General features: G+C 34.1%; 1 pseudogene; it reads right to left on the reverse strand.

The window, feature by feature from the left end:
- Positions 1-248: 248 nt before the first annotated feature.
- On the reverse strand, positions 249-1059 carry LOC108466258 (protein argonaute 4-like; annotated as a pseudogene).
- Between the last annotated feature and the right edge of the window lie 16017 nt (positions 1060-17076).

The raw sequence follows: 17076 nt of genomic DNA on the forward strand, positions 1-17076 counted from the left end.
TGGACGAGCCTTCTTTGTCATAAGTCTGTGTTATCCATTTTTGGTACATTTGCTTAGGATGAATACTTTCAAGTTAAGTTTACTAGAGGTATTCAATTCTTGACTCCATCAAAGCTTGGAGGAAAAATCTTGATTCATAAACCCATAAGAAAGGGATTGCCCGATGGCAGATCTGGTGTTGTTTTCAATCCCTACAAAAGATGGTTTAATGATTCTCGAGACAAGAATGAAGTTCTTGACTTTATCCTTCAACACGGAAAGGCGGGTACAGAGATTACTTCTGGAGCATACATCCCACCATGACTCGATGATGTTTCTGAAGCATCCCTAATCTTCATAAATTGCCCCCAACTGTGAAGCTGCCAAATTAGTGTAGCAAATAGGAGCCACAACAAATATGACTGTGGTGCTCTTTTGATACATATAGGATAGAGAATGAACAAACTCTTGCAGATCATCAGTCAAAAACCCAGCCTGGTCTAAGAGAACATGATAGTGGGTCTGCCTCGTGATTCCAATCGTTCCAGCATGGGTACCAAGGTAAAAATCATTGTTCTTTGGATGGCATAATTTGTTGTCAATGACAGTACCATGTAGCACATTGTCAGGAGATCCTTGCTGAAAAAAAAACTTGGTATGATGGTTTTTCGTACAATAATAACCACAATCTTTAGGGTTCCACTTCTCGTCAAGGAACTTGCAAGCCTCAACAACTTGATCAAAACTTGATTGAATTGAAACTCGCTAACCCCATCCCTGAAAATAATGATTTGATCAGGTTTCCTCTTCCCTGAACTTGTATAGAAGTCTAAGAGAGCTTCCTTCATGATACCGTCATCCACTTTGTTAGAAACTGGTTTTGAAGAAAGAATCTATCATTTTAAGCTTCAAAGACTACGTACGACCTGATTCCCCATAGCTGGAAATCAATGGCCACTGCTTGGAGCTAACCATCGCAGCTATTGATGGCATATCAGACTACTCAGGAAAGCCAAACAATGCACCCATTCCAAGGATGATGGTTGGAACCTTTGAAACAACTGGAATTGAGGGTGTTTGCCCCAGCGTAAGCATATAGAGTAGGCGGTAGTTTCTTATGCCAATTTTTACCAGTCTAGGTCATCTTCTGTAATTTGTTTTTTCCTTCTTTTTCTTTTTCTTTTGGCAACCTTTGTTGTACTGTGGTATGGCGCATTATCTTTGAAAAGACTGCAAACTTTTGGCATTGTGCAGTTATATATAATCTTTTTTTTTGAAATAGATGACTTTTGACTTTGTAATATTGGCATATGAAGCTATCTCCCCCTCTTAATAGAGTAGTTGACGTCCACAAAGATGAGTCATTGTCAGCTTGAAACTTTTGACGAGCTCAGGCCCATAACATACATGCCCCATAAGTCTTGACTCCTTTAAATTTGGCATTCATTGTACAACTGATGCCCCTATCCATAGTGGACCATGTGTGCCCCAAAACCTCATGTTTATCCTGGCAATTGCAAATCCTCTTGCATGCGTCTTTGGACCACATTTTTGAATTCCCATAATAGTCTCAACAAGGTCTTGTTTTGTCTCTTTGGCTAATTTCAATTTCACAATCTTTCCTTCCTCTAAGGCTATATTTCCTACCACCACTTCATGGGGTAAAAACCATTTTCAACAAATTCAGAAATAAGTCACAATTTCTATCACCTTCAAAGTACTGAGATTCCTCTAAACACATATCACACTCAAAAGGAACTCTGAATCTGTAGTATCGTTGCCCGTGTCATTGATATCTAGGGATCTATAATAGGCACACAAAAGAATATACAAGGAATGAATGAATTCAAGAATGACTATTTACATGGAATGAAAATTTATAAAGAATGTCAAAGGTCAAAAGAATCAGAATGGAAGAATATTTACTCGGATGAAAAATAAAAGTATGTTTTATTGAAAATAAAAATATTTGAACATGAGCCCACTTCTCAAAAGAAATCTCATTACTCCTAGGCTTTAGAGCAACAAGAGTGTTCTGAACATTACTCCGTAAAATTCCTAAAGATTACAGGAAGTTCTTCTACAGTCCAATTATTTAAAGAACTTCCCGGTTCGTAAGGGCGAATGCCCTCAAGGTTTCTTTGTTTAGTCCCTTCCTCATGTATGACATTGATGGGATGATTTTCATTTCCAAACACCCCCTTCTTCGGGTAAGCTATCCCCCCTGACACAAAATTTGGGGATATGTAAGGGAACATCGTTAATTCCCATTCAACTTCTTTTTCACTCAGTCGTGGCCCTCTTCTCTCTCTCTCTTTTTCTTTCTCTTTTAAACCTTAATTAGGGTCTTTTTATAGATTTAAATACATGTGATATGATGCAATGCAAATGCATGAATGCAAAAAAAAAGGAGATGTTGATCTTGAATTCAATTCCATTAGAATAACTTTTCTAGAAAACATATTTCTTTACATGAAAATAGATTACATATGTGGTCTTGCCCTTCATAGTCCAAGTAAACGCTGATCTTTTCTTCATGGTCGAATCCTGTAAATTCTCTAAAAGATGTCTTTTGCTAACTCCTTATCGCTTAATCTGAGCCTCGATCTCTTACTTGTTTATCTCTATGATACTCATCAAAAAGTGCCGGCTTTTGGATAATCTTCGTTGGCAATTAAATCAAGTAATGTATTCATTTGTAGACTTCTGGCTTTCTCTCGTCATGCTCTTGGATAACCTTCGTTGGCTTGAATCTCTGGCAATTACATCATGTATTCCTCCGTGGACTATCAACTTTCTCTCGTCGTGTTTATTTGGACTATATTCAGATGACCGCACTATAATCCACTTTATCAAGAAATTCGTTTCCTTATGACAAACTATTCTATTTAGGAATCGAATTTCAAATCAACGCCTTCTTTTCTTTGATGTAATGCAAATGCATGAATGTAAAAAGGTATCGATCTCGATTCAGTTTCATTTTAGAAAACGTTATTTAAGGAACAAAAGTCTTTTCATAAAACGGATTACAAATATGCTTTTGCTCGTAGGCCCAGAATCTTAACCCTATCTAATAACAAAGCTAACTCTCGACCTCTATCTGAACTATCCCGCTTTATATTGGTGCTCAACGTGCTTGCCCTTTCAACCAGTATCTGTAAATGATCAGCTATCTCTTGAATTTGAATTACGGCTTCACCTATGAAGTAAGCTCTGCAGCCAAAGACACCTCCTCTAATGTCTATGAAGTTGCTCTGATTACCTTGAAAGAAAGATTGGCGAACAAATAGGCATTCCAGCTTTGCAGTAGACTGCCTTAAAATGATATCAAACATCTTCAGTGCTTCTTGAGAGTCTTTAAATTTCTGCCTCCACAGAACATTTCGAATTGCTTGCATGGGTATCTTCGCAGTATAACTAATCTCCACTTTAAAGGTCTTTAAATGATACGATCTTCTTTAATCTCTTTCTTTCATGCTCATTTGGGCTGTCCCGGCCATCAGGGCTTGCATTTCCATTATTTCTGATAGGTACAACATCCTAAAGTACCACAGTAAATTCCAGCTTGTTGTTTGGTAGTGGTTCTATAGTAAGTGAGCCTTTCTACCATCATAAGCAAAATTCTTTCCATCCAATTCAATTTTGTAAGTCTTATACCCTACCATCCACGAGGTGACTATCTTCATCTGTAATGGTAGAAGTGTCCATCAGTACTCCCCATGCTCACATTGAATTGTTCATCTATCTTCATGTCAAGCAAATACTGTAATTCCCCATAACTGTTGTAGAACAACTGCTTGGCTTCGTTACTCCATTAATCCCATATTTCCTTTAACTCTTGGAGGTTATTTTGCATCACACTAATGATAGTGTAGTCCCATAATTCTGATGTGTATCCTTCGGTGACACTATTTCCTTTTTCTATCTGGGTTTTCTCTGACCAAGCACAAACGAAAGAGTTGTCCTCCACTTTATTAAGATATTCGTTCCCCATTACAAAACTTTCTAACTAAAAAATCGAACCTTGAATCGACACCTTTTAATGATAAATGACATGCAATGATAGCAAAATAAGAAAAACAAGTCAGTGTCACATATATAAAAAAATATAATAAATAAGAACTTATAAAAGTAGGCATTAAAGGTCATCATCATACTACCTGGGGCAAGCACTTAAAGTTCACTATATGTAGTTCAGTTCTAAGGCAAGGGTACCTGAACCAGCTGATTCCTCGATCCTCACCAATTATAGGCTCATATGGACCAAGTTCGGTTCAGGGGGACACATTTCCCTATGGCCATGCGGAGATGAAAATCTCACGAAGACATAGGTACGGATGTATCCCGGAAGAAATCCACTAGCCCATGCGGAGGTGAAAACCTCACGAAAGCATAGCTTCTTACTCCCACTTAAGGGTGAGACCATAACGGTCATGAAAATGCAATGTGTGCGTAAACAATAACAAACATATGCAACTAACACATGTAAAAATGACATATTTTATAAATTTTCCAAATTTCCGACATTAAGATAGAAAATAATCAATTTTCGGCTTGACTCTCTTATAGGTCCCCAGCGGATTCGCCAAGCTGTCGAAACCATTTTTTAAAGGGAGGTTTGAAAAACGGGGTTCGACTTTTTGAAAAATGAAAATGGGAGTTGCCACCAACCTTTTTAGGTGTGATTGGATCACCTTATAAAATGTTTTGGTCTACGAAAATTAAGAAAATAGGTTCGGGAGTCGATTACGTACGAGGAAGGATTAGCACCCTCGCAACGCCCAACATTGGTACCAAATTGAATAGATTTCTGTCTTAATGTCAAAAATTTGAAAGGATTTAAAAAATAAGATCCCTTTTTTAAAATCGAAATTATTTAAGTTAAAAAAATTGAAATTCCTTAGCTCCGAAAGAATACAAACATCACATCCAACATGATAGGACACGATATTTTTAAACTCTCGTAACTGAATTCATCTCGTGATTTACAAAATCTATTTAGAAGGATACTTTAGGCATTTAGACAAACGGGAAATATCAACCCAGCATGTTAGGGCACTATTTCTCGAAGTTTCCAAACATCAAGCATTGCCTTTTATTTTTTTTAAAAAAACCTTGGAATATTATTTTAAATGACGTTTTAGGATGACATATTAATGCATCACGAAGCATAGATGTACAAAATATTCTAACATTTCCATACGAACATAATATCATTAAGACAAAACTAAATAACATGAACATACGTTTAATAAAAAAATCATACTAGGGTAAATATAAGATAATAAACAAATAAAAACATGAGTAAACTAAAAGAAAAAACATAATACATGCAAAAATTATATAACAATATATATCATAAAATAGCACATAAAAGAAATAATTAAACATAGCATAAAAAAATGAAACTATGCACAAATAAGATAAATGAGATACTAAAAAATGAATAAATAGAACATTTACAAATTATAAAAAATATAATGCAATAGTTCAAAATACATGAAATGATAATATAATATATATACATGCATAGAAAATATATATTTGAAAATAAACTATATAAAAAGGTTAAATATTATAATATATAAAATACATAATCAAATGTATAAAAGATAGGAATAAATATACATATTTGAAAAATGAAGAAATTAAAATAAAAAAAGGTTGAAAAACTAAGATAGACGAAGAATAAAATAAGAACAAACCACAGAGAGTAAGAACGCAAGAGGGAGAGAAATTTGAGTGAATGCTCTTAAGAATTCTTATTGCTTCCCCAAAACTCAAGTGAAGTCTAGTTGTTTTACAATGAGGGGAGAGGCCTCTATTTATAGTTGAGCCTCCCCAAATCCAACGGTACAGATCAATTACATCAACAGTTAAGATTAAAAGGTATCTACAAATTAAATCTCTAAGATTACAAAATCATATCTTCTAAGATTGCATATCATATCTAAGATTGTATCATATCTAAGATTGCATATCATATCTAAGATTGCATATCATTGATGATTATATTTCCATATGAGTCAAGCTTGTAGATGGACCTTAAATCTTTTCAAGTAATGGGCCATTCCGATCGGGCCAAATTATATTTGTAATTCTGGACTGAACTTGGACTTCGTTTTTTGGGGGGTTTATTATATTTTTGTTTTTGGACTTATTTCTGGGCCCGGGCAAAATTTAGTGTCTACAATATGTTTTTGAGATGTGAGACTTCATGGGGCTCTGGTCTCGATTATTTCTGATAGGGATCATCGTTTCACTTATAGATTTTGGGGGAAGCTTTATGAGGCTCTGGGTTCAAGGTTAGACTTCTGTACTATGTTCCATCATTAGACAAATGGTCAATTTGAGAGGGTGATTCAGATACTAGAGGTCAAGTTACGGAGTTGTGTGATTGACTTTCGAGGTAGTTGGGAGGAGTTTCTGCCTTTAGCCGAGTTCATGTATAATATTAGTTTCCAGTCTAGTATTCAGATGGCATTTTATGAAGCTCTGTATAGTCGTAGGTTTTGTACTCCATTATATTGGACTGAGTTGGGTGAACGCTGGGTTTTTGGTCCTGAGTTGGTTTCCAAGACTAAGGATAAAGTTAGACTGATTTGGGATCAGCTTAAGGTAGCTTCTGATAGATAACAGTCGTATTTGGATCTGAAGATGACAGGTATCAAGTATTCTGTGGGTGATTATATCTTCCATAGGGTATCTCAGTGGAAGAAAGTCCTTCGGTTTGGATGTAAGGTCAAGTTGAGCCCTAGGTTCATTGGGCCAATCGAATTTTGAAATGTGTGGGATTGGTCCTCCAGAATTGGACTGGATTCATGACTTGTTCCACGTCTCTATCTTGAGGTAGTATCGATTTGACCCATCTCATATTGTTTCTGTTGAGGAAATTGAGGTAAGACCAGATTTGACATTCGAGGAAGAGCCAATTCAAATTCTAGATCGAGATGTTAAGGACTTGAGGAGAAAGACTATTCCTTTAGTAAAGGTTCTGTGGCAGAATCATGGCAATGAGAAAGCCACGTGGGAACATGAGGACTCCATTCGATAGGCATATCTGCATCTGTTTGAATCAGGTAAATTTGGAGGCTAAAATTTCTTTTAGGGGAGAGAGTTGTAATGCCCAAAACTTTAAATTTTATATTTGTTAAAATTTTGTCATAAGTAAGTATCTGTTCTAAGGCGATAATTCGCCTATTTATTTGGTAGCGCAACTGCAAATATTCTGTAAAGTGTCATATCAACAGTAAGTGATGTGTAGGGTGGGATGGGTGTTTCATACCCCATATGATGTGTTGGGATGGTAGGAGATGGTGTGTAGCGGATGGGGGTAGGATTATATGTTTGTATTTGTACTACTCTGATATGATTCAGTTTCTGTTAAATCTGCTTATATAAACTAACTGTTAAAGTTATTTGTTACACATTGAGTTTCAAAAACTCATATTCTGTTTGGCTTGTATTTTTAGGTAATCCTCAAACTTAGGCGGATCAGTGCCACGTGAGCTCAGTTACAATAAATTTGTTTTACATAGAACATTTAAATTTGGTTTTAAGCAGTTTGTAATATTTGGACTATTTTGATTTTGAGGTTTTATTTTCAATTTTTGCATGATACTGTTTAAATCATTTTATAAAAAATGTCCATTTTCTGGAAAACAACTGTTTTTTGAGAAAATTAACTTGGTTCTTCCAAAATATAACGATCTAAGAAGTTCCGCTGCAAAGTAACTGTTTTTAGAAAATGTAAGCGAATATCGTTTCAACTAAGAAGATAAAATAGAAGTGATTTCTACTAAATCGAAGTTTTTAAGTAACAATTTTACGATATTTTACAAGATTCACAAAAACTAAAATTTCAATCGTTTTATGTAACAACACCAGATTTGGTCATAACTTCTAAGCTGGGTTTGGGGTGTTACAGAGGTGATCTTCGTAATTATTAAAGCAGATTTCACTTTCGAGCTTCAATTCGATATGAAAATGGATTTATTTATGTACTCCTTACTTTTATTCAATTTATTGTTTTGCATGTTAAATATGAACTTATGAATTATAGTATTTATATCCATGAGTAGATAATTTCCTTAAGGAGTTTAACGAAAGGATGTGTGAATAATTAACGAATGAACAAGTGTTGAAATCTAGGCTAGCTGGTTTAAATTATGTGCAATTAAACCCTAAGAAGTGATGCCCTTAGGAAGTTGTTAGTGATGAAATAAAGTTGTTAGTGTACAATAGAAAACAAAAAAAAGTAGTAAATATTTTACTAAAAGTTTTTAAAAATAGTAAAATATTATTAAAAGTTGTAAAAAAATTATAAAATTGAAAATTACGAAAAATTATATAAAATTTTAAAAATATTAAATATTATAAAAATTAAAAATTACTACTCTTTCTAAATAATTTTATAATTTTATAATTTTTAATAAATTTTATTAAATGCAAAATGCAAACTTAAGTTATATTCCTTATGAAATTGAATTTTCGACTAGCAAGCTTGAAACTCAATTATCTTGGCCTATACTTAATCTTTTTGCATAAAACTGATTCCATTCATCTAATTATTCACCTACAACTGATTCTCTATCCTAAATTACGCAAAACTACTCAATTCATGATATCAAAATTTTTCAACAAATCATAGCAATTTTCATGAAAATCCAATAAAACTTAAGAAATCTTTAACGAAACTTGAAATTCAGTTTAGAAACCTTCTATTCACATCAAAACCAATTGAAAAACACTTTGAAACCATGTTGTTATCCCAAATCCCGAAATCCACAATTAACAACCCAATTTTTGGCTTTTATTCAAAACATATGATTTAATGGGTAAAAACTCTATTTAAAAGACTAGATAACATCAAAAAGTCATAGAAAAATGAATCGTTACCTTTGTTGACGAAGAACCGAGCATTTGATTGAAAATTTAAAAAACCCAAAAGTTAAGCAATAGAGAAATCTATTGTGTTTTTGATGGTTTTTATGGAATTCTAAATAGGTTTAGTTGTAACACCCTAAATAGGCCTAGACGTTATGGCCAAATATAGTGATGTCACATGGAAGGGATTTTAAAAACGGAGCTAACTTGATAAAAACCTTAAGCTTAAAACCCTTAATTGCTTTCATTTATTTTGAAACGTATATTCAATTAGTCAAAACGTATCATTTTAGCGCAAGCTTAGGAAAATCATCGTTTTTAAGGAAAACAGTTCACATTTTAAGAGAATCATGTTTTAGGTAAAACCATTATAGTTATAAGCAAGTTAAAACCAAAACCCAAAACCAACGCCAAATAGTTTAAAGGAGTCTAGAGAGTCCGAGAAAATACAACCTCTCCAATCTCCAAGCCAAAACTTAAATAAAACCATAAAATAAGACAGAATAAAACAGTAAAAGCGGGTGGTCACCATCAAGTCCTCTGCTGCACCGATCCGCCTAACTCTGTGGATTACCTATACAAAACAAACAGAAAATGGGTGAGTTTACGTAAACTCAATGTGTAACCCAGAAAAATTAGACATGCAAACATACTGATTATCAAACATTAGACAGAAACTAATTAGGGCTTAAGCCCATTACAAATGCAAATGCAGATTCGGGCCTAAGCCGATCTCAGATACATATACAGATGTGCAAGTCAGAATCAGAAATCAGATATCCTACCCTCATACTCTACACACCATCTTCGACCATCCCTACACACCATGTTGGGTTTAAAACACCCACCCAGCCCTAAACACCATGTTGTACCAATGCGGCACATAATAGATATAATGTAGCTGTAACACCCCTTACCCGTATTCGACGCCGAAACAGTGTACGACGCATTATCGGACTTAAACGCAAGCAAACACACGTTTCCGAGCCACATATTTTCGTCCAAATTAAAATTTTTTGGAAATACTCATAAAGTCCCTAATACGAGCCTACGAGGCCCAAAACATGCTTTGGAAGCGGTTTGGGACTAAACCGATAACTTTAGAAATTTTTACAATACTTAGAGAATTTTTGCTAAAACAGGGGTCACACGCCCGTGTGGCTTGGCACACACCCGTGTGGGCAGACCATGTGGTCGTAAAGCCTCTAACTCAACTCTTATATATACACACATGTGACTTAACATTCATAATCATCATAATATCATGACAGTTATACAATTTACTTCAGGCAAATTAACATACATATTTATGTTACACGAACTTTTAGATTATCTTATTCAAACAAGCGCACTTATACATACATTCCATAAATTTTGAGTAAGTTATACAATTCACTAAATCAAACAAGTCAGGCACATAATATCATATAAATGCCAAACAAACATGGATGCTTATCACAATATAAACTTTCATTTCGTGTCACTTTTCCATATTTCAAGAATAATTCCTATTGAACTATTGTAATTTTGATGGATATTCAGGATGCTTAAGGTATGCATGTCAACAATCCATCAATTCATATTCAAAAGTACCCATTTTTGGTACATATTCATAGAGCACACTCTAGATCCACATATGATATAGCAGGATTGCCAGCCCAGGCTAAATCCTTTTCATAACATTTATAACATTTTATCTGTTTCATAAAATCAACATAATCCATTGAAATACAATGTTCAACCAAAACTATGACATTTTACCCATATTTCTCAACTTATAGTTATTTCATTTTGTACATCATCACATACATATCATGATCTCTTATTTGTACCTTCGCAAGTTTCAATTTATCACAAACACATTTTTGAATATCTTAGTATCCCTTTTAGCGTTTTCGAAAGTAGCTCTGTTGGAAAGCATCTTTGCCTCAACAAAATAATTTTATCAGACTAGGGAGATATCACACTATCATGGGTTGTATATGGCATGTATAGCTAGACTCTCACACATGCTAGGTTAGCCTTAGAATCGACTAAACCATAGCTTTAATACCACTAAATGTAACACCCCTTACCCATATCCGACGCCGGAACAGGGTACGAGGCATCACTGGACTTAAACACAAGCAAACATACATTTCCGAGCCACAAATTTTCATCCAAATTAAAACTTTTTGCAAATACTCATAAAGTCCCTAATACGAGCCTACGAGGCCCAAAACATGCTTCAAAAGAGGTTCGGGACTAAACCGATAACTTTAGAAGTTTTACAACACTTAGAGAATTTTTGCTAAAACAGGGGTCATACACCTGTGTGGCTTGGGACACGCCCGTATGGGCAGGCCGTGTGGTCACACACGCCCGTGCCTTTTCTCGTGTGCTCGATACTAAGCATTCTGTTTTGCAACAATTTAGGTGCAGAGGACACATGGTCGGATCAAACGCCCATGGGGCTGACTGTGTGTCACACACGGCCTAGACACATGCCCATGTGTCTACCCTTGTGGACAAGAACAAGGCTATTTACCAAACCATTTTGTCACCCTCACTTGCACACATCTACACAACATCTCATGACATAAATTCAAGCATGTAAGAGCAACCAATCCATCCACAATTATGACCATCACATACTAGTACCATATCAAAATCTATCATACACACAACATTTATCATGTCATAAATCATTTGTGTCAATTTCACCTTCATTAGGCTTCATTTAACTACTTTTAGTTACCTTATTGTACACACAAATTTATCATCCCATCAATAGACCACATTACCAAACATTCACATTCACTAAGCATACTATGATTATATCACCAAAGGCATTGACATATATATGAATATACTTAGGCTTACAACCATATTACCAATATAAGCCAACTTACATGGCCAAATAGCAAAACAAGCCTTTGACCCTTAAAAGCCAATACATTAGCTAAAGTTATAATGACACATATGACTAAAAGACCAAGTCCCTATACATGCCATAAACTCCAAAATACTTGAATTTATCAATACCCAAAATGATAGCTTGATAGTGTGATAGGATCTCTGATGATCTCCAACTCGAGCTAGCTTTACGATACTATAAAACATGGGAAAGGAAGGGGGTAAGCTATATAGCTTAATAAGTTCGCATGAAAATAATAAGCAACTCTTTTTAGGCATTTATCAAGTTCAACAATTTAAACACAAAATAATACAAATTTCCATAAATCTCATAGTTATAATTTTATTCAATCACGATGTTTACTCTATTAACTTATAAGCATAATTTAACATATCTTGGCATTAGCCTCACAACCGTAATCTCTCTTTCGTAACATATCATAGCACTTAACATGTCATTTCAGACTTCATAGTAAACATGCGCATTAAATATGAGTATTCACCTTTCAAGCATATATTTTAACATTTTTCAATTGTTCCAAATTTATATCTTCTCATGCTTACATAATCATTTTAAGACGTAAATATACCAATCTTTCCTTTTTCTCATATCCAATGGATCACAACTTAAGTGAATAAAACGCGCTATATCATAGCTCAATTTGGGACGAAAGCCAATCACATGGTCTTCAACCGAAATTTAACATGAATTTCATACATTACAAGCATAAGCCAACAATCACAAGGTTTCACAAAACCATTCTCGTAAAAATCATGAACTCACAATTTCATGAAGTCAATGCTTATAAACTTTAGGTACATACCTCTACCAATTTGTAATACTTACATATTGTTTCTCTTCTTTGACATACCTGCTAAATTACCTGTTGAACCACTTGGAATACTAAAGGATACTCGGGAGTCCTGTACACTTGGTACCATACCATTGCCATATCCCAGATATGGTCTTATATGTAATCTTGTATCGATGCCAATAGCCCAACTATGGTCTTACACGAAGTCTTATATCGATCCATATCCCAGATATGGTCTTACACGAAGTCTCATATTGATGCCATACCCCAAATATGGTCTTACACGTAGTCTTAGTAACCCTAATGTCATGACATTTGTATCCTATCTATTCCTAAGATTCAATCAGGATTTCACGCTTGTCGAACTTTGTTGAACACACTCAATGGTTAATCATAATTCATACAATAGTAAAGCATTTAAAACATAATTAAAACAATGCATTATTTACATAAGAACTTGCCTCGACATAAAAATGGCGAAAATGACCTAACTATCAAATACTTATTTTCCCTTATTCTAATTTCGAACTTAGTTTTTTTCCTGATAATCGAGCTTGAAAGCTTGAAAAACCTTAGCCATGGTTTCTTCTTGTAAAATTTGGTCATGGGAGGAAGATGGACAAACATTGGCTTTTAATTTGACTTTTTAACTCATTTAATTATTGAATGACCAAAATGGCCCTAACATAAAACATAAAAATTTCTCTTTCTCCATGTCCATTTTTGTCCACCAACTTAAGAAATAGTCTAATTACCATCTAAGGACCTCTAATTTAAAAATTCATAGTAATTACACACCTCTAGCTTATAGAACTCAAGTTTTGCACTTTTTACATTTTAGTCCTTTTGACTAAATTGAGTGCCCAAACGTCAAAATTTTCGAATGAATTTTTCACGAAATCATTCCATAAAATTGTAGACCATAAAAATATAATAAAAATAAAATTTTCTACGTCAAATTTGTGGTCCCGAAACCATTGTTCTGACTAGACCCAAAATCAGGCTATTACAACTCTCCCCCCTTTAAGGATTTTTGTCCCCGAAAATCTTACCAGAAAAGAGATTAGGGTAATGTTTCCGTATTTTCCTCTATCTCATCAAAGAGTCCTCTTCAAGGGCAATACTTCTAGAAACACTCTGTCATCGATCTCGAATCCAATATCTTAAATTTTCAAATTTGTATACTACTTATGTCATTCTGAAGTTGCATTCAACTTTCATGAATCACTTTTACCATTTTCCTCAGAATAACAAATCAATTCCACCTCGTAGATCTTTTTTCAATCACCTTTGATCTTTGAAACACAGTGTCAGAGCATATCGTCAAAGATCTGAATTACTCTCTCAGGCTTATTGTCAATCTAAAGATAAATTATATTGCCAAGATACAACTGCATACTCAGATTATATTCCCAATCATCAGAACATCTTCTTTAAAAAACTGCATATCTATTACTCCCTGAATGAATAAGCGAGCTACTATTGAGTCTCGTACAACATTTTCTGCATAAGCTCTAGATAATTGATTGAGTGAATTCTATCTTGGAGTAATAATAACAAAAATCAGAATCAAAAGTTGTCTCACACTATACTCGTTTAGTTTACCACTCACTATCACATTCTTGAGGTTCTCTATCTTACAAAGAAAACATCGCTTTAGCTTTTTAATTCAGCTAAATTCAGACTTTCATCAAATAAGATTAATCATGTAACCAACACTTACAAAATGAACAAAAGCTTTCCATTCAATCATCTACAACACAAACATACTAGCGGCCAACTCTAATTCACTCTTCGAACAATTCTTTTAATGAGACTTTAACCATCTGAAAGCATAAACTGTCACTTTACATTCTTACATTAAAACACATTCCAATTCGTTCGATAGTGCATCACTAAAAAAGAATCACGAATTCTTTACTCAATTCAAACAGAACCCAGAACCAGCACTTCGGTTAATAACACCTTCGACTGTTTTCAACTTTTTTAACATGCAACAGACCATTCAAACATTCATGAATGTGATAACTTTATCAATTGGACAGCTTTAACTCATAACAACATCATTCGATTAAAATAATCAAATAGGTATATCTCTGTATCATACTTTCTAGAATATGAATTCTTCCTTCAAACTGTCCGTCTATTCACCCATAAATGTGCAAGATTTTATTTTCTTACCTAATGATAAACTTAAATGCATATAACTCAAATTACCTTTCAACTGACTAGCTCGCTCAGATAAAAACAACTGAGTCTATCTCAACTATCAAATAATAACATATCAAAATACTCCTTTCTTCATGCTGTTAAACAACTCAAACATACAATCTTTTATAATTCCCTTAACATGCTAATCAAAGATCTTTACAATAGCATTAGCTCAAGAAAACAAAATATCCTGATTGAACTCATTGACCTTAATCAAACTTACCTGAGAAAAGAAAACCATCATACAATTTGATCTTGAGCTTCCACTATCAATACCTTTGCCAATGTCAATTCTTTTTACGAAAATTAAAGAAATCCTGATTCTAGAATCACCACGTTCCTATAATCGAACTTGAAATACACCCATAATCGACATAGTTATCACAAGCCAAAGAACATATTTTAAAGATGAGCCATGCTTGATAATTTATGAAATAAGAGTGATAAGAAGACCGAGATAAAGAAATCCAAGATGCGATACCATACTGGCAGTCGTAGAACATAACTCATACGAAAATAATAAAGATCTTAATGATTTCCTAGAGAAAACCAGAAGAAAAACAATGCTTACGTGCTCTAGAATCAATTATAACAGAGATAATATATTTTTCATATATATATATATATATATATATATATATAGAGAGAGAGAGAGAGAGAACAAAACAACATCCAGTAGAAACAGAAGGATAGCCTCAAATAAATTTTTACCATCAAATTTTATTCCAAGTACAATAGAATAGAATCCCAATGAGAGAGATAAGATAAGCTGATCATCAACCATCCGGAACAACAGTGGTTTCATCTAACATTATAATCAACTAGCATTCTCATACAATAAGAATGTCATCAGAAAACGAGTTATCACATATATCTCTGAGGATAAATGAATATATAAAATATCAAGAAGAGATCATTATATTCTATTCAATTACAACTGTTACACTCAGACATATTTACGATTCAAATATCATTTCTTTAACTAATTCTGTCATCACTAATCCCATATTATTCCATTCACTAACAAAAATCAATCCGGAAGAAATTTCAACAAATACATACTTTAGACATCATACCAGAATGAGTCGATTAGCCGAGATTAAATTTTTCTTTAACCGTAACATTGGGAAATCTGAATGATCTTTGGAATAACCTAGCATCTTTTCCAAAACTGTACTCACTTGCAAAACTATTCTCAACTCTGTTCATATTATTAGTTATTCTGTTACTGAACTCTTTTGTCTCTCACCTATGAGCTCATTCAACATAAATCTTGTGAAATTTCGCTATAAAATACCACATTGGTAAGGGGGTGAGTCGTAAAATCTCTAACTCGTCTATCATATATACACACATGTGACTTAACATTCATCATCATCATAATATAGTCACAGTTATACAATTTACTTCAGGCAAATTAACATACATATCTATGTCACACAAACTTTCTGATTATATTATTCAAACAAGTGCACTTATACATATATTCCATAAATTTTGAGTAAGTTTACTTATCGCATTCACTTAATCAAACAAGTCAGGCACATAACATCATATGAATGCCAGTCAAACATGGATGCTTATCACAATATAAACTTTTAGTTTCATGTCACTTTTCCATATTTCAAGAATAATTCCTATTGAACTATTGTAATTTCGATGGATATTCGGGTAGTATGCTCAAGTTATGCATGTCAACGATCCGTCAATTCATATTCAAAAGTGCCCCTTTTTGGTACAAATTCATAGAGCACACTCTGGAGCCACATATGATATAGCAGGATTGCTAGCCCAAGCTAAATCCTATTCATAACATTTATAACATTGCCAGACCAAGCTAAATCTTGGTTCGTTTAAGTCGCTACAGCGACGATGAGCCCTGCGAAACCTAAGAAACAGAAATCCATTGGTCACCAATCCCCCAATTTACGAGTCATTACAAAAACTCGAAGCAGCGCAAGCAACTTACCGATGACTAGCACAGGTAATAACACAGTTAAATCGTCAAAATGCGTTTCCTTCTCCCCCACCTTCACCTACACCAGAATTCTATTAGAATCAAACCTCTAATCGTGCCAAAATCACATTACAAGGGAAGGTATATCTAACAGTTATCGAAAATCAAAACAAAAGTGACCCCCTTACATAAACCCAAGGCAAGCACCAAGCATGAGAATAGCACAAAGAACAAGAGGGAATTTCCACCGATTGCCAAAAACAAAAGCAAAGGAAGGGTTCACGTCTGAAAAAAAAAATAGCAAAAAGTTTGACGTCAGATTCTTCTTTTGAT

The sequence above is a fragment of the Gossypium arboreum genome, chromosome 2 (assembly GCF_025698485.1).
Source record: "Gossypium arboreum isolate Shixiya-1 chromosome 2, ASM2569848v2, whole genome shotgun sequence".
Classification (NCBI taxonomy): domain Eukaryota; kingdom Viridiplantae; phylum Streptophyta; class Magnoliopsida; order Malvales; family Malvaceae; genus Gossypium; species Gossypium arboreum.